At 34.2% G+C, this 25153-nt stretch overlaps 1 pseudogene; it reads left to right on the forward strand.

The window, feature by feature from the left end:
- The first annotated feature begins 5195 nt into the window (after positions 1-5195).
- LOC149573143 (uncharacterized protein At2g33490-like) overlaps positions 5196-25153 on the forward strand; it is a 37183-nt pseudogene continuing 17225 nt past the window's right edge.

Below are 25153 nucleotides of genomic sequence, written 5' to 3' on the forward strand. Positions count from 1 at the left end.
CCTCTAACAGGGTCACACCTAACAGTGTGTATTATAACCTTTGATAGGGTTGGCTCATAATAGGGCTCACTTCATAAGAGTAAAAAATTGGTAGCTAGTTACTTGGTGGTTTGCCCCATATTGGGTTTCCACGTTAAATCAGGTGTCTCTTGTGTTCATTTTGTCTTCAATTGCATGCATGTTTGCTTGAAGATAAGTAATAGTTTAATTTACTAAGTTACAACATTTTTTTTATGTTTACCGAGTATCTACAGTAACTAGATCTTTACGACATCTAAGGGATTTGTTGATTAATTTTTGTTAGTAATTGATTCACCGCCCCCCTCTCAGTTACACTATCTTTAATCCCAACACATAATACAACATCAGAATAAAGAATTCTAACATGCTAGAAGTAAAGCATAAGATAATCCCACAAATCAAAATCATCATCTAATATATGCTAAATATCATAATACAAGAATGTGTCAATCAAAATAACATCATCTAATATGATATCCAAGCATTCCAATGAAAGCATAAATCACAAGATAACATACTTTAGAACCCAAAGTACCAAGTGAAACACAAGCAACAATCGTATTGGAATAAAGAACCATCTTTGTACATCCATCACCAATAGTTGCAAAGGTAGCTATGCATCCCAACCACATAGAACCCATAGGTCCACTCCTACCATGTTGATGGAGATAATGATCCAACACAAACACACATAAAACAAATGTCCATGGCTAACACTTATGTCAAATAGTATGACAAAAAAAATCAAGATCATAGATAATGCATAAATTATAGGTCCTATTTAGACAATAAATGGGTTACTATGTAGGGGCTGACATCATGGAGAGTCGCTTGGCATCGACAAGCCTAATCTAGTATTGGTGGCTACTCTTCCCAACAAAAGACACACAATCCAATTTTAATTATCTTAAGTTTATTACCACCTAGTATTTTATTTAGTTATCACTTACTTAAGACTTCCCACACAATGCTCTGGACATAGACACCTGGCTGCAAAAATAGAAGCCCCTTCCATATTCTACCCTACCCTATCCATGCTCATCCAATGATGAGTTCCCGTAGGCATGCATATTCCCAACCCAACCCCAATGATCGTAACTCCCAGAAATACCACAGAAGATCGAGCCTCACAAGTCACCTGAAAAATGTACGCGAACATACTTGTATGTGATACACCACCATCACAAAGATCATAACATAAGGACTAGATGAGAATACAACAAAATAACACTCAACTGAAACAACTCAGGAGAACATATGCAACACACATCCCAATGCAACATAAAAGTGAAAAAAATGATCTGACTGACATCCAAATGGATTATCTAGGTCCATGACCAACATCATGCCAAGAAAACTTGAGAAAACATGGTGGCAAGAAAAATGAGGTAAAAAACCCCAAAATTGGAAAAATTTGAAATGAAAACCTATTTGGTCCTTGGGCACAAAAGCCTAAAAAATCTAATAAAATTTGGGTTCAGATACGTTATGCAAAAATGGTCAACACAATGACATGAAACCCTAAACCCCCAACCTGAAAATAGGGAAAATGTTCATACCCGACCAACTAGGTAGAACCAATAAATAAAAATAGAGGGGAACACTAGTTCTGAGACAAAAAACTACTAAAAACAGATACACAATTTGAGCTAAAATGAGAAAATGGGAGAGCCCTACTTGACAACAAAAGGGGCTAAAAAAATTAACTTGATAAAATAATAAACTCGCTAAAGTTGTCAAAAATGATGGCAGGGTAAAAGTACAAAGCTATGTCACCTTTCAGGATGACTTATCAGAATGACTGAATTTGAGTATTTCTATCTAAAAATTGATTTTGTTCAAACATTTGATCTAGATAAATTTATTCTAGCTAAGTTATATATGGTCTCACACTTCTCCAATTGAAAATGTCTATTAAATGCATGTTTAATTCTTGTCTGTATCCAATTATTAAAGAAATTAAATTATTTTAGAAAGCTAATGTTTCAATAACTCTTACTATTTTTTATGATATTTCTTTAGTAACATATAAGCACCATTTTATAGAGCTCAAAGTCAAGAATATTTTCATATAGAGTTTATAGTGTTTTAATTAGGTATAGTGTATTGTAATTAAAAAATTCTACAAACACACATTTTAACACTCAAAAATATGTCAATTTTGAGAAAGAAAAAATATTAAATCATATAAAAAAAAATTAAAAATTTTATGAGTTTCTAGAGGAGAGAGTCCTCTTCTAGAATGTATAATTTTTCTTCTGGTTGGAATATATTTGTTTTGAAAAATATGGTGGGAGATGAAAACTATTGATTTCAGATTAGTTAAAATTTGAGTCATTATAAAAAATAAAATATATGTCTAAAGTCAATTTTTTTTAATTTTATTTCTGTAGCTATATATGTTATCTATAACATAGTCTGAGTTCAAATAGAAATAAGTTTATTTCCATATAGTTTTGTCGTGCAAACTAAACTCCTAATTTTCAGTGTTTTTCAATAACTAAAAAATTATCTATAAAAATTAGAAAAATATATAAATTCTTATTCCAAATAATTATTAAAAATTATAATCATAAACTTCATCCATTTCTACACATTTAATTAGTTTACTTCATTTTCAAATTTTAAATAATAATACCAGTTTTATGTCATTGAAGGTGAAGAGTTATACTTTTTAAGCCTTTTCCTTTATAAAAGGGTGACACAGGTTTGTGCTTTTACTAGGAAAAGCAAGGTCTAGCCGAGCTAGATCCAACAAGTTTGTCCTCGCAAAGATCTCATGCTAGTAGCTCTCACAATGAATAGAAAACTAATCCTTCAAAAATGGATTTTAGAAAAAGCTCTCCAATTTCTAAATTGTAAAAGTGAAAAGTGAGGAATTAAATTCCTCTTTCAATACGTATTCACTTTTTGAGTGAATAATCAATTAGGGAAAATAGCCAGTTAGATTAGCTAAACTCGAAATCAACCCAAATGAAAACAAATTATTCTTAGAAATAGGAATTCATCTATGGAAAAGCTGATAGAAATTAAATTCAATAAAAATTAAAGCTCAAAAATCCAAAATCTCATAAATTCCTTGATGACTTTCACGATAATGTGAACCTCTAGATGCATAGACACACTCACTAGTCTAATCATTTATTGCAAATGAGTTCGGATTTACTAAGTAGTGAAAAATTTAATTAAATAATTAAAATAAGGATAAATCGACCATACAGGGACGACATTTGTAAAATATGAACAGCTGAATCACTAACTCCATCTACCACTGCTAGGGATATAAATCCTACACACTAAAACACACGATCAAGTGCAATTGCATATAATATCATAGCCGAATCAATAAATGAATTAAATACCTAATTTAACCATTTACTCAATTATACTAAAATAATCCAATTACATTACTCACACTTGCATAAAGCATAATGAAACAAGAATGAAGTAAATAACCATAGCATAAATCCACATAAAACCAAATCAGAGATATGTCCAAAATACTAGATAACCAGATATCATCATAGACCTACTGTCATCTCAAAATGGCATCAACATGCAATTATGATAAAATGAACAACATAGTAGTAAAGCATCTATGGTATTGAAATCAAGGTATAACATCCAACCCTCAGGTCATCTCAAAGTACAAATAAAAAGAGTATCAATTATCTCTTGAATCAAAATATAACAAGGTACAAACTGCAAACACGAGAGGTACTACATGTACTAATACTTCCCTAGAAGGGATTGGAGCAGTCCTGATGTGAGACAAACATGTGATTTCATATGAGTCTCACAAGCTCAAGGATCATGAGTTGAACTATTCTATACATGATCTTGAGATAGTTGCAGTTGTTCATTCCCTAATGAGCTGGAGACACTTGTTGTTGGGGCATCATATTGAGCTTTACAATGACCATCACAATTTGTAGTATATCTTCATGCAACCTAATTTGAATGCTAGGAGAGGTGTTGGATGGAGTTATTATGTGAGTATGACTTTAAGGTGAACTATATTTAGTAGAAGGAGAATGTGGTAGCTGACACTTTGAGTCATAAAAGACATTAGACATTAGCATTGACTCTTGGTGTGGATTTGAGGAGCCATATAATTCAAGAACTTCATACAGATACACGGTATTAGCAAATGAGCCTTGAGATAGATTCAGGAAGATTTTTAGAGGGCATATTTTTAGGCTATGTCCTAGAGTTAGATGGCCTTTTACTTTATACAAGGAGGATTTATGTACCATTGTTGGATGAGCTTTGTACATTGATCCTATTTGAGGCCCATCATGTACCTTATTTAGCACATCTAAGTGTCAAGAAGATGCATGCCGACTTACAATGGTTATACTTTTGAACATGGATGAAACATGATATCTTTGATTTTGTGGCTAGGTGTCTTGAGTGCTAGAGGGTTAAGGTAGAGCACTAACATCCTACAGGGATTTTACAACCTAATCTTGTTCCTTCATGGAAGTAGGATATTGTCTCTATGGACTTTATTATGGGATTGCCTATGACTACTCGTTGACATGATGCTATCATGGTCACCATTGATTAGTTGACTAAGATGGCACACTTATGACCGATGAAGTCATCCTACATAGTGACTTCAGTAGCCAATGTCTTTATGTGTGAAATTTTGAGATTGCATGATATTCCCCAAAATATCATTTCAGATAGGGATCCAATATTCACATCCACATTTTGGACATCTTTAAACCATGATCTTGGAGCAAAGTTGAACTTCATCTCAACATATCACCTTGAGATAGATGGTCCAATAGAGAGAGTGAATCAGGTTCTAGAGGATATGTTGAGGATATATGTTATGGACCGACAGACTCATTGGGAGGATTATCTATATCTAGTGGAGTTTTTTAATAGTAATGGCTATCATAGTTTGATTGGGATGACACCTTTTTAGCCCTTGTATGGTCATTCTTGTCATACACCATTGAGTTGGGGCAATTTAGAGGATCACATCCTATTGGGTCCTGAGATGCTTCGTGATATGGAGCAATAGGTAGTGTGCATCCATGATCATGTGTCTATAGAACATGATAGGTAGAAGATGTATGCAGACACTAACAAGATACATAAATAGTTTATAGTTGGAGAGAAGGTATTCTTGAGAGTGCATCCATGAAAGAGTCTAATCCGTTATGGAAAGGGTTCGAAGCTAACACCTTAGTTTGTGGGGCCATTTGAGATTCTTGAGAGGATAGGTCTAGTTGCCTACCATATTGAATTGCCACCCAGCCTAGCTCATGTACATGATGTTTTCCATGTCTCTATTCTTAGAAAATATATTCCTGATGTGATATATGTTCTTGGTTGGAATGTGCTATAGGTTGAGGATGGGAAGCCGGTTTTGGAGTTGATGCACATTCTTCAGCAACGAGATTTGACCCTCAGGCATCGAACCATAGAATAGGTAAGGGTCCAATGGGTCTATATCCCTACTTGTTTATAGGCTTCCAAGAGTAAGCCTAAGTCTAGGGGGAAGATGTAGTCCCTACTCGTAATTTGCTTTTATGTTATATTGCCAAATTCTTTTAGGCCAATTTTCATGATTATGTGATATGATTTAGTGTTACTCAGTTACCTGATTTGGTTGATGTTATTTTCATAGTTAGATTTTATATATGATGAGCTACTTTATATTCAGATATTTCATGTGTTCATGGTTATTTAGTTGTTGATGATGATGCTTTGTATGTTACATATAGTAATTTCAATTGTTTTCATGATGATAGTTATATGGATGAATTATATGCCATTTTATGGTTACCTACCCCATGCTTGCATGTGTATGGTGTACATGTATGTCTTACTTTATGCTTGACATTTCTGATGTGGTTGAGGGAGGGAGTCATAGTTACCTACTAGTTGGGATCTACATAGTGTACCACTCCTTGTCATTGCCTGTCTAGTTTAGATATATATGCATATGTACATGTTCAACTTTTATATAATTGAAAGTACAATGCATTGACTTCCTTGAATTACTATGATGAGCATGCCCTATCACAACATCTCAATGGCAAAAGAGAGGAGATAGTTCTCAAGTCCAAATCCTAAACTTGAGCCAATTGTCCTAAAATATAGGACGCGTACCTGATTAATTTACCTTTCCAAATTTGTCAAAGTGATGCGAATTCAAGATTTTTAACCTATTGAGTTTGGTTCGTACTTGGTTGTTTAGATGAATTTCTTATTGAATTTGTGGGTCTACTATGATTTTCAGACGTAATTAAATCAAACAAAGATACTATTAAATGATTTAATTATACATAAATATTATAAAGAAAAATCATTTTTATTGTATTTAATTAATTGAGAAATTAATTAAATAGAAGAAATATATTTATAGATTTAATTAAAAGACCAAATTGAGTGTAATTAAATTAATAATAATAAATTTAGAAGTTGCATTTAAAAAAATGAACTTTAAATATTATTATTAGTTAAATTAATAAACATGTTTTCTAAAAATATCTTATTTAATAAAATGTAGCAAGAATAATTCATATAAGTCTTCCTAATTCTTTTCTCTGGGAGCTCTGTATCTTAGAATTAGAGTAAATGTACAAAATATTAAAATTTATATATAAATATATCAAGTGGCTATGTCATTGTGTTTGAGAAAAATAAAATAAAATTTATATAGGTTTTACTTTTAATTAATGTCAAAAAGCATGTACAAGGAATTAAATAAATTAAAATAATAATAGAAAAGACTTTTACGTGTTCATAAAACCGCAACCCTAGGATGAGTTAAACTCTTTATTAAGAGATTAGCCCTCATTTCTCCACACACAGGTTTGGAGGAGCATTTTTTCAAAAGGATTTTTAGGAGACGAAATTTTTTACATTCATTGAGCTTTTGTTAGATTTTAGCATCAAATTGAGGTAGAAATTTTGTAGAGTTTAATATAGTAAATCTTTTTGGTTTACCTCTATCTTCTTTGCACTAGTTTTATGGATCTTTGTTTATGCAAAAAAAAAAGTATCTTGAATTGAAACCCTCATTGGAAAATTTCTATGAAACTTACAATCTGAAACCCTCATTGAAAACCCTTAATCAAAAGCTTGAATTTAGAATTTGATTCATGGGCACGGTTTGAAGAATGAGCAAGATTATTGTTTTATAAATTCAAATGGTTGAAAATATTTTCCCTATCAGATCTAAATTAGAAATTTTATTTTAAAAATAATATATAGTTAATTACCACAGTATTTAAAAATTATTGTGGTAGTTTTTACTTCAACAAGGAATTTATTTTTATATTTATTTTTGATTGCGTTGGGAGGCAGACCATTACCCCCACCCCCCAACGAATGCAACTTGGCTAGCATGACTGCTAAGAGCAGGCCTCTGCTACCAAAGGAAACGATAGACTGCTCAAGGTAGCACGCGTGCTGCCCAAGGCAACAATGTCTGCCTTAGCAAACCAATTGCTACGTGTAGGCTCCTAAAGCCATTGCATTGGCACCCCATTAATTGGGGTTAGTAAAAAGTATATTTATTAAAAAGTTATTATTATTATTTTTCTTTAAAAAAAGGGTTTAAAAAATATATAAGTAAATAATTAAAGAAAGAGGGCAATTTTTATTTTTATTAAGAAATTACTTTTATTTTAATATTATTTAATTTAGAATTTAATTATTATTTGATGACTAATTAAATTTAGTTATTAAATATGATTATTATTTAATATAATTATATTTGAATATTATATGATATTTAAAAAAATAGTTTCTTTGTGTATTTGTTTTCTTTTGGAAAAAAAGGGGTTGTTTTCTAATTGAGATATGCGGTCAATCTAAAATTTGGAATTTTATCAACAGAGAACTTTGAGAAATGAAAAACCCCAATTATTATCAAATTGAACTTTAGCGAATTGTTATGGAAAACTAAAAAAGAAAGACTAAATGATTACACCTATTTTAGATGCATGTCAAAATGTCATATTTTATCTTGTGATGGGTTTGGGAAACCTATCAGTTTGACCATTTAGGTATGTTTACCAGAGGCTTGAAAAGTGATTTATTCATGATGTTGTTATGTAATGTTGTTTAGTCAGGATTTTTTCATTCCCAAACATTGTGATGCATTCACGTGTTTCTGTGGTGAGAACTAGTTCTTTATGCAAGCTCATTTTGTGATTTTGTGTTATAACCTTTGAGAGGTGATCAATTATCTATTATAATTTTTAGTTTCTTATATAGGAATGATGTGGTTTTTGTGATATTATGTGATATTTCGTTATGAGCTTAGGGTAGGTTATTTTTGTGTATGCTGGGAAGTGGCTTGCAATGGGGTCCAAAGCCCTAAAGAGGCTTCTTAGGTATCCCATTGTAAGTTATTTCAATAAGTGATAATATTTCATTAATGGGGTTAAAATTAATTAACAAGAGTTAGTTTATTATTTCTCCCATGCCTCAAGTGCTATTACATGCTAGGATGGGAGTAGAGAGGATGCTTGGTTGTGACCTTGCCTTGTAGTTGTATGTGTGAAATGTGGGCCTCTGATCCTCACACACTCTTCAACACGGTCATTACCCAAGAGATCATCTTAGAATAAGTATGAGCTTATTCATCCGAGTAATCCAATAGTTCAACCTATTGCCTCCTAACTAGATGGATTTTGCCCTTGCTCTTAGAATGAGAAGCTGATAACCAGACCTCTAGTATGAAGGATTTTGTAAGCTATATGAGAATGCAGTAATTTAAAGCTAAATGAAATGTATTGTTTAGCTAAGAAATAAAAGAAGCATTTTATTCTATATGTATGCATATTAAGCTAAGAAATGTAATTAAAATGCAAGAAATTAAGCTATGGATGTATGAAAATGAGTAACTATTCCAAAATTAACTTGATGCACAATTAATTCAACCCCCTTAATGAGGAATTGAAGGCTCCCTAAATAGAATCCCATGATTGATCGATAGTCAAGATTAATTGGAATGAACGGTCAAGATTGAAGATAAGACTCAGTCAGAATGGAAAATTCCTAGAAAAGATGAAGTTAACTATTTCGAATCTGAATGTGATGAAGAGTTAATTGAGTCTCACCTGAGTGTGAGAACAAGTTAACTAAGTTGATTCTATTTTGAGAAATAGTTCACTTAGACCTTCCATTCCAGAACTGAAGAGAAGATTTGTAGAGAATATTTAATTTAATAAAATAAGATATGACCTCATAAATGCATAATCTTTAATTAATTGAATAATTAAATCCAATAATTAAAATAAGAACATTATTAAATTAAATACATTTAATTCCTTTTTACATTAGATAAAGAAGTAATTTTAATTTAAAATTAAAGTATGAACACTTATAATTAAATTAAACTTAATCAATAGGTTTAATGTAGCTAATTTGAGTCGATACTTAGGAATTAAATAAATAGTGTGATTAATGCAGATTAGGGTTTTCTACATTTGACACTTAGGTCAAGTAGTGAATATCATAATCATAATTACTTAGTGAAATAGGACTTAGGAATGATTAAATAGACCAAAATTGGTTAACATAGCAATGTGCCAATTTTGGGGTATTACATTTGCCTGTCTTTGAATGAATGTGTGTGCAGGATGTTCGATTCAAAGAAATTAGAAGTATGATGCATAGATCAAGAAATGAGATTAGTTCTGAAATTGATGACATGAAGACCAATTACTAAGCTTTTAAAGGTTATCTCCTAAATGAAGCTTAACCTTAGGGGATCTAGATAGAACACCTAGATACCGAGATGTGATAAGCTTTTAAAGGTTATCTCTAGAATGAAGCTTAACCTTAGCAAATCTAGATAGAACACCTAGATACTGAGATTGATAAGCTTTTAAAGGTTATCTCCAGAATGAAGCTTAACCTTAGGGAATCCAGATAGAACACCTAGATATCAAAATTGATAATCTTTTTAAGGTTATCTCCAAAATGAAGCTTAACCTTAGGGGATTTGGATAGAACATCTAGATACCAAAATTGATAAGCTTTTAAAGGTTATCTCCTGAATGAAGCTTAATGTTAGGGAATCTAGATAGAACACCTAGATACCAAAATTGATAGCACGAAGATTGTTAAATTTCATAGAATTGTTTCCAGAATGGGACTCAATCCTTAGGAGTCAAGGTTAGATTGTCCAAATACCTATCCATTAAAAGATGACAAGATTAATCACGATTCATAAAATCATCCCCAGAACAAGGCTTTATCCTCAGGAGTTAGGGTTTAGAATGTCTCGATACCTCTCCATTGAATAGTGATCGAAAGCAAGAGCCTAGAATTATCCCCAGAATGAGGCTTAATTCTCAGTAAGAGTAAGGATTATCTCCTAAACGAAGCTTAATCCTTAGCAAGAATTTGGAATTATCTCCAAAATGGAGCTTAATTCCCCAGAGTCCAGATAGAACACCTAAATACTGGTCCATAAAAGATAACAAGATCCAATCATGAGTCATAGAATCATCCCTAGAATGAGGCTTGTTCCTTAGGAGTTGGGGTTTAGACTGTCTTGATACCTGTCCATCGAACTCTCATAAGGACTGCTATAAGATGTGATCAGTAGATCAAAAGATGAGATAGATGACATATGATGCCAGATAGAAAGGGAGCAAGATGTCTCGAGTGATGAGATAACCTGAGTGATGAGGGCATAAGATTCAAATTGAGTTGAAGTCAACTTTGAAAGATTCAATGATGCAATCATCCTGCCCCCTCAGGAGTGAAATGAAAAGATGACACACTAAAAATGTGATGTAGACCAGTATATCGAGAGATATTGAAGAAATATGAGATTCAAAAGAATATAGAAGAGATCAAAATAACTAGAAGAAAATTTGGAGTCAATTTGGAGTGACGTTGAGGTCTAAAAGACCAAGTTTGACTAGAGTTGACATTTTCTAGAGATTTTGGAAAATTTGAAGAAAATGTGATTTGAAAAGATTATGAGATACACAAAGTATCAAAAAAATTAGACTTCACAAGTGTTCAATTGCGTCAGTCCTAAAATTTTAAAATACATTTTTGGGTTGCTTAAGTGTGCTAGATTTCAAATTTGATCCTTAAAATGGATTCAAAATAACCAAATTAGCCAGGGGGTAAGGAGCACTTTGAAAAATTAGGTCAAAACCTATATAAGGGACCAAAGGGTCATTTTCAAATCATTTGCACTTTTGTCTTTTGTGAAGGAGAAATCTCTAAGGAGAAAATGGTGGTCCTCATGCATTCACACCAATTTGAGCACTCCCAACAACACACTCGACTGACAAAGTATGGACATCTGGTAAGCCATCGATAACCTTGCTTTGTATTTCAATTTTCATGCTTTTTGAGATGTTTTTAGCATGTTTTAGGCATTTTAATTTGTTGTTGTGTCGGTCCTTGTGTGAGGATGTCTTTCCTCATGCAACCTCAATCGCCCTTCGGACGAAGAAGTACCAAGTCAGTACTTCTTCACCTGGTGTTATGGGTTTTTTCACATGGGAGATACCCATGTTTTGCATGAGAAGCCTTAAAAATAGTAAATTTTTCACTTATTGCTTGATTTCTCTTTGCTTGATAAAGTGTATCCTCACGCAAATATGTGCAATCTTTGCGTGAAATTCAGGTGTAAAATGAAAATTTTGATGTTTGAAAAGTGATTTGTCATTGTCATTTTGCATCTTAATTCATCATGTTCATTTATCTAAGATTGATCATTTTCCTATTGTGTTCATGTGTGCATGTTACCTTTCCCAATGTCAGATTTAGGTCCCATTACCCACCTTATGGAGCTTTGTTGCAATAGTTAGATGATGCTGACACAACACACATTGATAGACTTAGATTGTCATATCTTTGCTAGATTCCACCAATACTAGTGAATCATGGACTTTTGACTGCACTGGTGGAGTTTTTCCATTCGGAGATGAACACCTCCCATTTGCCACAGGGGGAGATGATGATCACCCTAGAGGATATCTATTGGATATTGTACATCCCATTCCATGAGCCATATGTTATTTATGACACAGTGCAATAGATAGGGACAGGGTACTGAGGGCCATCTTCCAAGAGGACTTCATCATGGGCTGAGCCATTAGCTAGGAGGAACTAGTGTGGTCCCCCACATAGGTTGCCATCAGTATTGGCTATATTTATCAACTGCTTCCTGATGCTTGATAGAGGGCAACATGGGTTAGAGTGTGGATGGGGTTAGATGTTGTAGATGATGCTGGAGGCATCCGAGAGATATGGATGGGGTCAGTGCATGCTGGCCTAGATGTTCCATGAGATGCATGAGATAGTCTACCATGAGAGGAAGAGCATGGCTTTCAGGGTCTATGTTCTTTAGGTATGGGCATGGGAGCACTTGCTAATCACTAGAACCATATTCATAGATGAGAGGTAGCACATGGAGCCTAATATATGCCACTATAGAGGCCAATTGACCCAGACAACTCTGGGAAAGATTGAGTAGTGGAGGGCTCAATTGGATGACCTGGTAGTGGTGGTATGGCCACCATGGAGGGAGATAGAAGCATGGGATGATGCACTCATAGAGCTAAGTCATATGTTCACATCTCAACCACTGATAGTTCACTTAGTACAAGCTGTTGAGAGATTCCCTTTGACATGGGTGTGGCAATAGTATGGTTGACCATAGGATATATCACAAGAGTATTGCTCATACATGTGGCTTGCAACATATGTAGATCAAGACTGGTCGACTAGATTAGACCTAGAAAGGTCGATGATTGATGTGCACAACTTAGTTGAGACATAGTGGGATTACCTAGTAGCAATGGTAGATGGAGGGATGACTCCTGCATATCAGGCTTATTTTGTGAGTCATCCCTTTCCATAGTTCACAGACCCAGTAGGGATGGTTGTACCCATTCATCTGGTATAGGTGCTACATGCACCAAAAAATTAGCCCCAGTAGGAGGGAGTTAGGCATAAGAAATGCCTGGTATAGATTCCTCCTTGGTAGATAAGAGTAGACCCAAGTGCTTGTGGTAGTAGAGTAGGACAAAGACATCCTTGAGGCAAGATGGGCTCCCTAGGAGCTATTGGAGGAGACACCTAGAGACCATGGATAGAGGTAGCATGACTAGACAAGCATCCAACCAAGTAGGGTGAGGGTGATAAGGAGATGCAAGACTAGCCTACTATAGGGGCCCAAGGTGGAAATATCTTGGCACAGACCTAGGAGGCCCTGAGGAGGTCAAGAGATAGAGTGCAGACAACACAATGACAACTAGGAGATTTTCATATATAGGTTGCTATTAGGGATACCTAGATAGCAGAGTAGGATTGAGAGATCCATGATTTAGGGGAGTAGCTAGAGCTAGTAGCTCAAAGATTAGAGTAGTAGCAAGATGAGATCTAGCTGCAATCATCTAGGGCATCATATTATTTTGTGACATATGCAGCAGTAGTGCTAAATGAGGCTGAGTGGGTGCCTCAATTTTCCTAGTATGCATGAGAGTTGGGAGCTGCATGGCCTCTGACAAGACTAGACATGCATCCTCCTCCTCCTTCTCCTACTCCGCCACCAGTGAGAGGTGAGGGGGAAGGAGAGAGTTAGCTTCATTTTGTTCCAATTTTGGTTTGGCTATGTATCAATTAATGTGCCAGCACCATTTTGTACCATTTTTTAGATTGACAACACCCGAGTAACATTTATTTTTCCATTGATATATACAAGATTTTTTGATTTGAGTACCATTTGCATGTGTCACTTTCTCTCTTTATAGTTTGTCATACATGAGATTTTTATGCTTATGAGTATGAATGCAAATTTGATATAATGTATGAAAGTAGTGTAGATGAAATGAATCATGAAATTCTGTAAGAAATGCAAAATGTGAATGAGCTAACATCTCATGCAATGTTCCATTTTGTTGATAGTGATAGGTATTCCTTGAAGATCAAGAGGAAGAACCAAAGAAGTGAATGCTTGTGCAGTCATGAAGAAACATGATACTTTGAAGACGCCAACAATTCCTCATTACAAATGAGGCAAGTAGATTAGCAATTGAACCATGTGCTTATGCAATACAATCTTATGCTAGATTCAACCCTAGGTCTAGTTACCAATCTTTGACAATTATTATCATTGAGCATGTAGCTAAACCCCAAATGCCATACAATTCCCACTAACATTGCAGTCATAGGAATATGAATAGGACATCTATTCTATTTTTTTTAGGATTAAATGTAAGCATCTGAGGCACAAGAAGCCATAATAACTAGAACATTTGTCCCTTTTAATGCAGCAAGTGAACATAAGCATCAAAGCATAAATTTTAGGATGACCATAATGTTTCTTATGTGCAGACACACAAGAGACCCTTCTTATGCTAAGTAATCAATAAATATTCTATCTGCAATAACCCTTGCATTCATAACCTAAGACAAAAGTGTGCTAGGTATACTCACAATAACTTGTACATTCACTTAGTAGGACAAGTATCAGTAGTTACTATAGCATAGAGAATTCACTCAAACAAGTAAGGAAAAGAACCAACCTCAATGAAGAGTCTATATAAAAGGAGTCGAGGTATACACGACCATCCAATATGAGATGAAGGCTCTTATAGTGGACACCCCTTTTATAATGATGCTTAAGACCATTGGAACTAGACCATCAAATAGAAAGCAAAGAAAATATCATGCCCCTAGTCCTTGCTTCTCTAGTCAAAAGTGACATCATCAAGTTTCTCGAAGAGACACGATAAAGTGAAAGAAAAACAAGCAAAGAAAAGCTTACCATATCACAAAAAAGTTCATCATTTTGAGTTTAGTTTTTTGTGTTATAAGATTAATGTCAAGTGTCAATGTTTAGAATATATATGAAAGAAATCTCTTCAATAGGGTGACAATAGTAGACAAGCACAGTTAGAATAACTAGTGACTGAAGTTAAAGAGGAATCTTTAGTAAGGGGAACCTTCATAGGAAACTGAGTGACAGTAGACAAACACATTTATAACAAATGGTGATTTCCATGAGAGAGATCTTTCATGAGAGGAATCTCAAAAAGTGACACGAGCGATAGTAGTTAGAATGATTGGTGACTGACGTGAGAGATCTTCCATGAGAGGAATCTCAAAAAGTGACACTAGAGGTAGTAGACAAATAGTTAGAACAACTAGTGACTAATGTGAGAGAGATCTTCCATGAGAGGAATCTCAAAAAGTGACACGAGTGACAGTAGGTCATTGCAATTAGAACAACTAGTGACTAACACGAGAGATTCCTATGACACTGTAGGATGTTGTCCTCAAGTTATGAAAAAATTTAATCCATGGATACATGAGTGATATTAGAAAACTAAAGTAGGAAAGAAACTAGATGCATTGCAAGATATAGCATTTGGAACAAGAGGCACCTATTTACTAGGTTTTCACCTTCTTAGTAGAGATTTTTTTTTTTGCTACCATGATGCCTGTTTGCCAGGTTTTCATCAATGAAACTTTTTTTTTTGTATTACCAAGGTACCTATTGCTAGGTTTTCACCAAGGTAATGATTTTTTCAAGACTTTTTGCAATTTTTAGATTTTTTTCAAGACTTGTAAGTATATACAAAGAGCTTTTGAAATTAGATCAGTTGTAGAACTGCTTCAAATGGAGAGTGTTGATGGGCTCCTTGAGTACAATTCCCTTAGCTATAGAAAGTTGGTAAGCACTAGATCCAAACACTACAATGACTATATAGGGACCAAGCTAGTTGGTTTTGAACTTCCCTTTTTGTACCCACTATTGTTGATTCTTAGGGTTTTCTCTCAAAACAAGATCAACTAGTTGGAAGTCACATGGCTTAACTTTCTTATTGTAGCTTCTAGACATATGCTGCTGATAAGCTTGAAGATGATCATGCGCCACTTGTCAATGTTCATCTAACAATTCAAGCTCTTGAAGTTGAGATATTCTATAGTCATCATCAATAATGAGGCCTTTCATGGAGATTCTCAAAACAAGAATCTCAACCTCAATTGGAAGCACAACATCTGCTCCATATACCAAGGCAAAGGGCATTATACCTATTGGAGTTCTGATACTGAGTTTGTAAGCCCATGAAGCTAGATTAATCAAAAGGTGCTAGTCCCTTCTAGATTTATTAACTGTGTGATGCAAGATTTTAAGGATCACCTTGCTGGAGGCCTTTGCTTGACCATTACCCTAGGGGTAATAAATAAACTAGTGTTGCATGATTCTAAAATTTTGTATAACTCCTTAAAATCCTTGTTTTTAAATTGTCCTCCATTATCAATAATAATGGAGGAAGGTACAACATACCTGCATATGATATAATTCATAATGAACTGAGCTACAATTTTTCCATTTGCTAGAGAGAGAGGGACTGCCTCTACCCACTTGGTGAAATAATCTATAGCTGTAATGATGAACTTGTGTCCATTTGAAGAGGACAGGTGAATTTGACCTAGAAGATCAAAGGTCCAATGTTGGAATGGCCACAATGTGATAGATGGAATCAACTCCCTAGCTAGAGCATGAATCATATTCCCATAAAGCTAACATTGTTTGCAAGACTTGGTGTATTTGATTGCCTCTTGCTCCATATTTGGCCAATAGTAACCAACTCTAATAAGTTTATGAGCTAGTGTCAAGCCATTAGAGTGAGATCCACAAATGCCCTCATATACATTGATTAATGTGAATTTGGACTCATCAGGTTCTAGACACCTAAGCAGTGTTCCATCAAGACCTCTTGTAAACAAGTCATCAATAATAATAACATACTGTGAAGTATTGCAGGTAAGGTGACATTTTTCATTCTAGGTTAGACTGTCTGGGATTGTTTGGTCGCACAAGTAAGAGTATATATGGTGGTAGCGGGATGAATCATGTCCTATAATAGAATAGACCATCTGAGATTTAGGGGAATTATAGGTAGGGTATAGTAATGTTTCCACTAGGAACTCATGTCAAAGATCATTCTTTGACATCTGTAACATGGAAGCAAGAGTAGCCATGGCATCAACTGCTTTGTTGTCTACCTGAGGAATTTGCTGAAAAGTGATATGAGCAAAGTATTTCTTCATGTCATCTACCATGCACTTATAAGGGATCAATTTCTCATCCTTTGTCTAATATACATCACTGACTTGGTTGATTATGAGCTGTGAGTCACCAAAGATATTTAATTCATCCACACTCCATTCAACTACAATCTTCATGCCATTAATCATAGCTTCATATTTGGCAATATTGTTTGTAGTAGGAAACAAAACTTGTATGCCTTAGGCAGTAAGTACCTCTATGGTGTTATGAACAATAGTCCAACACTAGATCCCTATTGTATGAAGAAACTATCAAAGAACATCACCCAAGTTTGGTGTGTGAGTTTAGAATTGATTCACCAGGAAAATCAATATTCAATGGGAGAAGACTCTACATTGGTGCTTTTGCTAATTGATCAAAAATCATTTGTCCCTTGATAGCCTTTCATTCAACATATTGGATGTCAAAATTACTTAGTATCATGACCCACTTAGCTAACCTTCCTGTTTGAGCTACCTTGCAAAGTAAGTATTTCAGTGGATCAATTTTAGCAACCAGTCATGTAGTATGGGAAAGCATGTAGTGTCTTAGCTTTTGGGAGACAAAGACAACTATCATGCAAGCCTTCTCAATGATACTATAACTCATTTCATAAGAAATCAACGCGTGACTCAAATAGTAAATAGCTCTTTCCTTTTTGTCATTGTCTTCTTGAGCTAGCAAGATACCAAGAGATGTTTTTGTTGCTAAGATGTATAGAATAAGAGGTTTCCCTTGAATAGGAGGCATCAAGATCGGTGGATTAGCAAGGTATTGCTTTATCTATGTTTGACTCTGATCACAATCTTGGCTCCAATTATATTTCACACCTTTATGTAGAGTCCTAGTAAAAGGTTGTGACCTATCGGCCAGCTATGAGATGAATTTGTAAATGGATTGAAGTCTTCCTTGTAAGCCCCTCATCTGATTGATATTACAAGGTGGAGGCATATCCATGATTGCTTGAACTTTCTCTAGATCAACCTCAATTCCTTTTACAGAGACAATGTAACCAAGTAGTTTCCAAGATGTTACACCAAATGCACATTTCTTGGGATTAAGTCTAAGACTAAATTTTTCCATACAATCTAGAATGAGTCCCAAATCTTGAAGGTGAGTGTTGTGTTTTGTGCCCTTAACTAAGATATCATTGACATAGTCTTCCATTATTTTATGCATCATGTCATGAAAAATTGTAGTATCAATAAAAGGGAGTGGAAAATCATCCTTCAAACATGCTAAGTTTAGATCTCAAAAATCTATACAAACTTTGATAGATTTGTCATTCTTAGAGACTAGAACAATGTTTGATATCTATTTAGCATAATCAATAGCATAGATGAAACCAGCTTTTAGAAGCTTTTCTAGTTCAACTTTGAAAAGCAATGCAACATGAGGATGCATTTTCCTAAGTTTCTATTTGACTGGTTTAACCCCTAGTGCAATAGACAAGTGATACATTATGAGATCAGGATATAATCCTAGCATGTTTGAGTATGTCCATGCAAATTTTATCTTTTTCTCTTGGAAGAAGGCAATGGATTCCTCTTTTTCTTCTGGAGATAATGCCTGTGCAAGATGTATCATGTGAGACTATTCCTCTATTCCCAAGTTGATTAGCTATGTTGGTTCTATCAACACTAATGATCTTTCCTAAAAATGACTAGGAAGTGCATCAAATATCTCATCCATAGGTGCCTTAGAGAGGTTTCCACCCTTGGATACATCTTTTATTTTTACTATTTTAGGTTCTGATACTGCCACAATGTGGTTTTCACCATCAGACCTTTTATTTCTGTTGTTTTTGATTGTATGACTGAGATATTTGATGTCAACTTCAGTCATGTTGATGCTTTGTTCATTGGTGGAAGATGTTATAGGTTTGACAATGTTTAAGTAATAGGCAAGATCATAGTCATTTTGGAATGTAGGGACTTCAGTAGATGCATTGAAATTCTAGTCTATGAGCTCAAGGTAGGTGAGTGAAAGATATTTGGTGGGTTCAATAACATTCATGATGTAGTCATCAAATGCATGGACAAGAAATTCAAGACCTAGAGTGGCTTCATCCGCAAGTGTTTTTGAATACACTACTACATTTGACCTCATTTTTCTACCAAAATTTTTGACCATTAATTAAAAAGGTCTAGGTTGGTCAAATTGTAGAAGGATTTTTTTTAATAAAAAATCTAAGCCCCTATTGGTCATAAGTTTGACCAACACAGGCTTATCTTTAAAATGAAAAATCATTTGCTATTTCATTGAATTGGACAAAGTGTGCAAAGGAGCTGGAGCTACAAAACCTTTACCACTCAAATTGGTTGGTGAATGGACTAGATCATAAGAAGTAGAGTAGGAATCAAGTTCTAGGTTGTAGTCCCTTAATTAGCATGGGATCTTGAAGCAAGCAATGGGGGGACCAAGTCTAATAAACAAGGCGGGGTCAAGTATCTAAGTTGGATCAGTAAAGAAAAGTGAGCAAGAGAGATGGTTGAGTTTTTTTTTATAGAGCCATTCTAATATAGGCATGTCGAGCGATTCCCCTACTATGAGATGAATCATCAGGAATGTGCCACCTTAGCTAGATCCCTACTATTATAAGGGAAAGAGAAACTAGAGTCATGACGCTACTAGTAATCAACCTAGAAATTCTATTAGGTGAGATGATGACTCTTCATAATTATCTATTACTAGGGTGTAGCTAGTGATGCTGTCAATGCCTCTGCCACCTAGCATATTATTACCACACTGGTGAAACTTAAAAAAACTACACTACTACCTTTTGATGACTTTATTAATAGGCTATGGAATGGGAATAGGTACTAATGAACACCCTTGCCCTACTATGTTTCCAATGATGAAAATGCACTTGTGCTCTACAAGCCAGTGAATCCTCCAAATTTTTTAGGTCTTCCAGTAGTTGGCTCACTTGATCTTCCAATCAAATTCAAAATGAATTACTTTTCAAACCATAAGGGTAAGTACTAATCAATTCATTATGCATTGTATGTTCTAGGTTTTTTTTGTTAATGAGAATTCTTACTAATGGTTATATATGATAAATACCTTGTAGTGGTTTGTAGGTATCTTCTATTCTGAAGTGGATTCAGTTGTTTTAGCTATAAAAATATCAAAATAAAATGTAGCTTTAATTGTATGAGGTGGCATTAAATTTTTCTATGTTGCTACCAACGTGGGAGATTCAAGGGAGGGGAAACTTCCCTGACCTATTTCATCTTGCAAGATAATCTGATCCTACATCAAACATGAAGGCATTAGTAAGAAAACCTGTAGTGGTTCCATGGACGCATTCCTAATTTCCCACATGTGTGTAGGAGTTTTCATTAGATTAGAGGGTAGGTTATGATAATGTCACTGCGAATGAGGAGCACATGATGATGGATGATGATAATGAGGCTTTGATGGAGGAGGATCCAATCTCGCCACCACAAGCAATCACTGCTTGTAATAATGTAGCAAATGAAATTGGTAGAGATGGATTACAATGGTAGCATTGCATAACCCCTTAGTTGCCACTCAACAAATAGGTGATGTGGTCATATTAATGACTTTTTGAACTTGAAGCCTCTTTCCATGATGAAAGGTATGGTGCGTGTAATATATTGAAAGGTATGGTATGTGTAATATATTTTTTGTTATTTTTATAAATGTGGAAGGTTTATAGAAAACAACAAAAGAATAATAAATTGATGTCTAAAGATGCAGATAGATCTATTAAGTGTAATATATAAGGAAGAAAAATCTAGGGTACTTGCTTCTTAAGTCTTTGCATTAAAAGGCAACAAACATTACCACTCCAAGATATCAACAACAAAGGTTAAGATAACAACTCTCAAAATAGATGTCATTTCTTTATTAAATGATGCATCATAGCAGTAGTTTTAACACTACTTTTTTGAGTTGAAAGATTCATCAAAGTGTGTGTTTCTCAAGGTTTTTACATTTTGTTATCAAGTCTATACATTTAAGACAACTGGTTCCTTGAAAGTATTTTAGGATCAATATATAACAATATGAGGTTGGAATTAAATTTTGAATTGGCTTGAACATAAAGTCCCTCACTAGACCGCAAGGAATACCATGAAAGGTTGATATGAGCAACTAAAAAATTAATTGAACTAGACAAGCTTTGTCTTGTAGGCATCCTATAAGATTGTGAACCAATCATCTCAACATCTATTAACCATGGTAGTTTGCAGTTTGAAAACAAATCCAACATAACTCATCAAAGAAAGAATATGTTTATTGTGTGGTAATTATTATGGCTATCAATTTGGATGGAAGGAACGTGAGAATGGTAAGGTTAAAGGGGCTTTATTACCAACTAGCCTTTTTTTAACTTTTTAAATATCTTCTCAAATGAATTCCACTGTCTATCATAAACCAATCTATAAGCAATCTTGTTAACAAGTTCTTGTCATACCATTTTAGTTTTAACCCTTTTAGATATGTTGAAAGTTGAAAACTATAATAAGGTTTGGATTAGTGTCTCTCTTGACAAGATAATATTGGATGTTTCATGAATGATTGATGAGACCTTGAAAAAGTGCTCAGATGCCTATTAGCTCTAGTTGAATCTTTTTTCAGACAATTGGAAGGATCTTTCTATGCAACAAATGCTTTAGGTTCCACATCCAGTATAGGTATTCATAAAATTATTTCATCATTTTATGAATAAACCAAACTGACACTTCCATGGGTAAAATTAGGCTCAAATAGAGCAATATTTTGTTTACCTTTCTTCCAAGTCCATGTCCTTCATATCTCTAATGTTGTTTACTATATAGACTTCAAATCAATACCATGAAGTGGCTCACAAATAATGATATTTAGAGTTATGAACAACATAAACATCAATGCTATTGTTAAGTATCATATTTTGAATTAGTAGGATCACCACTAGTATGTTTAAAATCATCTATTTCGATTTGTACTCTTTTTATGCATAAGATATGATTTTTATTTTTCATATAGCGAAATCATTTCTGAGTTGAATATAGCAATATTCAGGTTAATCTCAATGTAGCAAACTCTTGGTTCAAAATTTAATTATAGGAATTTCCCTTCTCGAATTTAAATATTGAAATATTGCAATTATGTTTATCCTTTTCTAGAGATTTACACAAATAGCAATTTCTTCATTTTCAAAATAATTAGCACAATTGTGTTTAATCCTAATCTAGTGGTTTAGGCAAATAGTTAACTCTTTTCATAATTGAAGCAATATTTATTTTTTGGTTGATATTTTTCTATAAAAAAGTTTTTGTTTGTTTAAACAAGCTATTGATATTAACACACTAACTACATGTGATAAGCCTGCTTATCCATGGATTTTAAAAGATCCATTTACTTGACGATCTATGTGCCATGTCACAATGTCAAAATGGCATATCTATTATCACACTAGAATAGTCACAATCCCACATATTAAACAAGATAAATTAGAACATAACTTGAACACACATGCCCATATAACTTGAATGCTACATATATGTATGCGATAAATCTTTTGTTTTTATAGAATTATTTCATTATCTATGTTACTTGGTATAGTTTTAGTAGCAATAAAGTGTCTTGAATGCACTAATTTAAAAGTTTCTTGTTGTGTAGGTTTTGTTTTCAATTATAACTCATATGCACACATTTTTCTTTTTGATAAGTGATATGTTTTTAATATTTTAATACTTCAAAAGAACTATTTCATAGAGTTTCTACATTTTTAACAACAAAGGCCTAAATGCCTTGGTTTTGCTTATTCCTTCATATGTTGCAGCTTATTCATGGTGATCCAAGCAACTAAACATAGCCTTCCTGGACTCATTGAACATTACACCTCCCATTGTTTCAACCTTATTCTTCCTTTTGCCTAAAATAGGAGGCAACACTATATTGGGGATTAGCCCTTTCTGTAACGTTGCTTGGTGTCGCTTTCGGCTTTCTCCTCCATTCTTCCTCCATCCTTCACTGGTCCTCCTCCCACTGAGTGATGAAATACAATAGCTCATCCATGTTTCCCTTGCCTTCCCAACCAACTTCCAAATTGGCTCCTTAGAGCCAAAAACCATGAACGGTTGCACCCCCTTTGTTGGTCCTTCAGTGCACCCCCAACAACTCTATCATGCAAAAACCAACCCTGACCTCAAATTAATCCTACCACTTTTGGATTCAAATGCCCTTCTAGTTCCACATAGAGTTCTATCACTCTTGCCGCTCTACTTTGTCTTGTGTTAGCAGAAAAACCCATGCACAAGACAGAGACAAAATGCCTACATTTGTCCTTGGACGAAAATCCCCTCCAATAAACTCCTTCTTGAACAATTGACATAGAATTCTAAGAAAGTCCTCATTAACACAAAACACCTCTCCCAACCTCCTTGGTGTGATTTCACCATGGAGGCTTGGAGTCTATTTTTTCTTTGGCATCATCTAATAAAAACTCACTTCTATTCTTACTGCTATTGTTGTTCTCCTATCTTCTTTTTGGCATTGAGTCCTACTCAAAGGGTTGCTAAATTCTCTCCTAAATCTAGAAAGTTCTCTCCATTTCCTTGCATCACAAGGAACAATGCCAATCTATCACTGAAATATCTTCCCACTACTAGAAATCACTAGCACGTGCCCATGTACCACAACACCTACACCCAAGTTGCCAATCTGTCCTCCTCCTAATTGCTCTGTCACTTCCAATAAAGGAATTGTAAATCAATTACAAAACTATATTTTAGGGGGATGAGAAGTTAATTGATCTATTGCCCTCCACCATCTCTATATTTTCTTGTAGATCAACTCTAACATTAGCCATCTTGTCCCCAAGCACATTCCCTTCCCGCCCAATGTGACTAAATTGAAAATCCTTGAATCCCTCTAAAAGCCACCGACTCATTCTAACATACTTGTCTAAGACCAAGTCTCCATATTACCCTGAATTTATCCATTAATTACAATCTGCAAGTCTCCAATTAGATGAACTTTCTTTCCACCTATTTTCTTTGCCATTCATTAAGAAAATTCTGCAACATTATTTGTTCCTACTGACAATGCCTTCTCTCCTAAAGCCAGAATATTGTAATAATAGCCAACCATTTCAAATTATATTGCAAGATCATTTGGGCATTCCTTCTTGAAGAACAAAATATTTTCAAGAAAGTGTTGAAGATTCAAAAGTCCAAGGAGAAGGCTACTAAGAGTTAAAATTGGGGATATGATATTATAACCTACCTATTTTGTCCTATAGGTAATCAAGATCAATGGTAACTAAATATTTTGGCTAATCCTGAGAGAAGTAATTTTTTTTTTCACCCTATGGGTAGCTGTGATTGTACTTGTTCCCTTTCCTCACAAAGGACTTGAGGTTTTATTAATCTTATGACCAACATGTATTTTTTCATCATTTGCGAAAACCTTTTTCAATCACATTATAGTGGATATAGGTATTTAATGCTTCTTTCTCATTTATACTCAGTGTTACGTGTTGAAAATTTCTAATTGATGAAATTTTTTATGATTTATTCTTATTCATTTTTTGAGGAATGATTGTATTTTTTTAATACAAATAATATGTAGAACTAGAACTAGAATACTAAATTTGAGAATGTAAGGAATTAAATAAATCATGAGCTATACATTGAAACAAGGTTTAAAGCTCAAGCTTGACTGTAGAGAAATGGTTAGAGGAGGTTAATTTGGACAAGGTTCCTAGCTCAGGTAGAACTGGTAGAGAAATGAGTCAAAGAATAGTTCAAAAAGCCAAACATTCAATTCTGGCTGAGTGATAGACTTATCTAGGATTCACCAAGAGACTCACATAAAGAATAGGTTCAATTTTCTTTTGAGTATGAAATTATAGTTATAATTGGTTTCATGGTATCCAATAGCCTTACATATCCAGCAAGAGCTTTTGATATGGCTCACTATTCATATTTTCTAATTCTATGGAATAAGTATGGTATGATATTTGATCCTTCATGGATGTCTAGAAAATACAATAATGTGCACATTAATTTCATCTTCATTTGTAGTTTAAATCCATTAGAAGTGAATATT

The sequence above is a fragment of the Cupressus sempervirens genome, chromosome 2 (genome assembly GCF_028749045.1).
Source record: "Cupressus sempervirens isolate cs-2001-9-10 chromosome 2, ASM2874904v1, whole genome shotgun sequence".
Classification (NCBI taxonomy): Eukaryota; Viridiplantae; Streptophyta; class Pinopsida; order Cupressales; family Cupressaceae; genus Cupressus; species Cupressus sempervirens.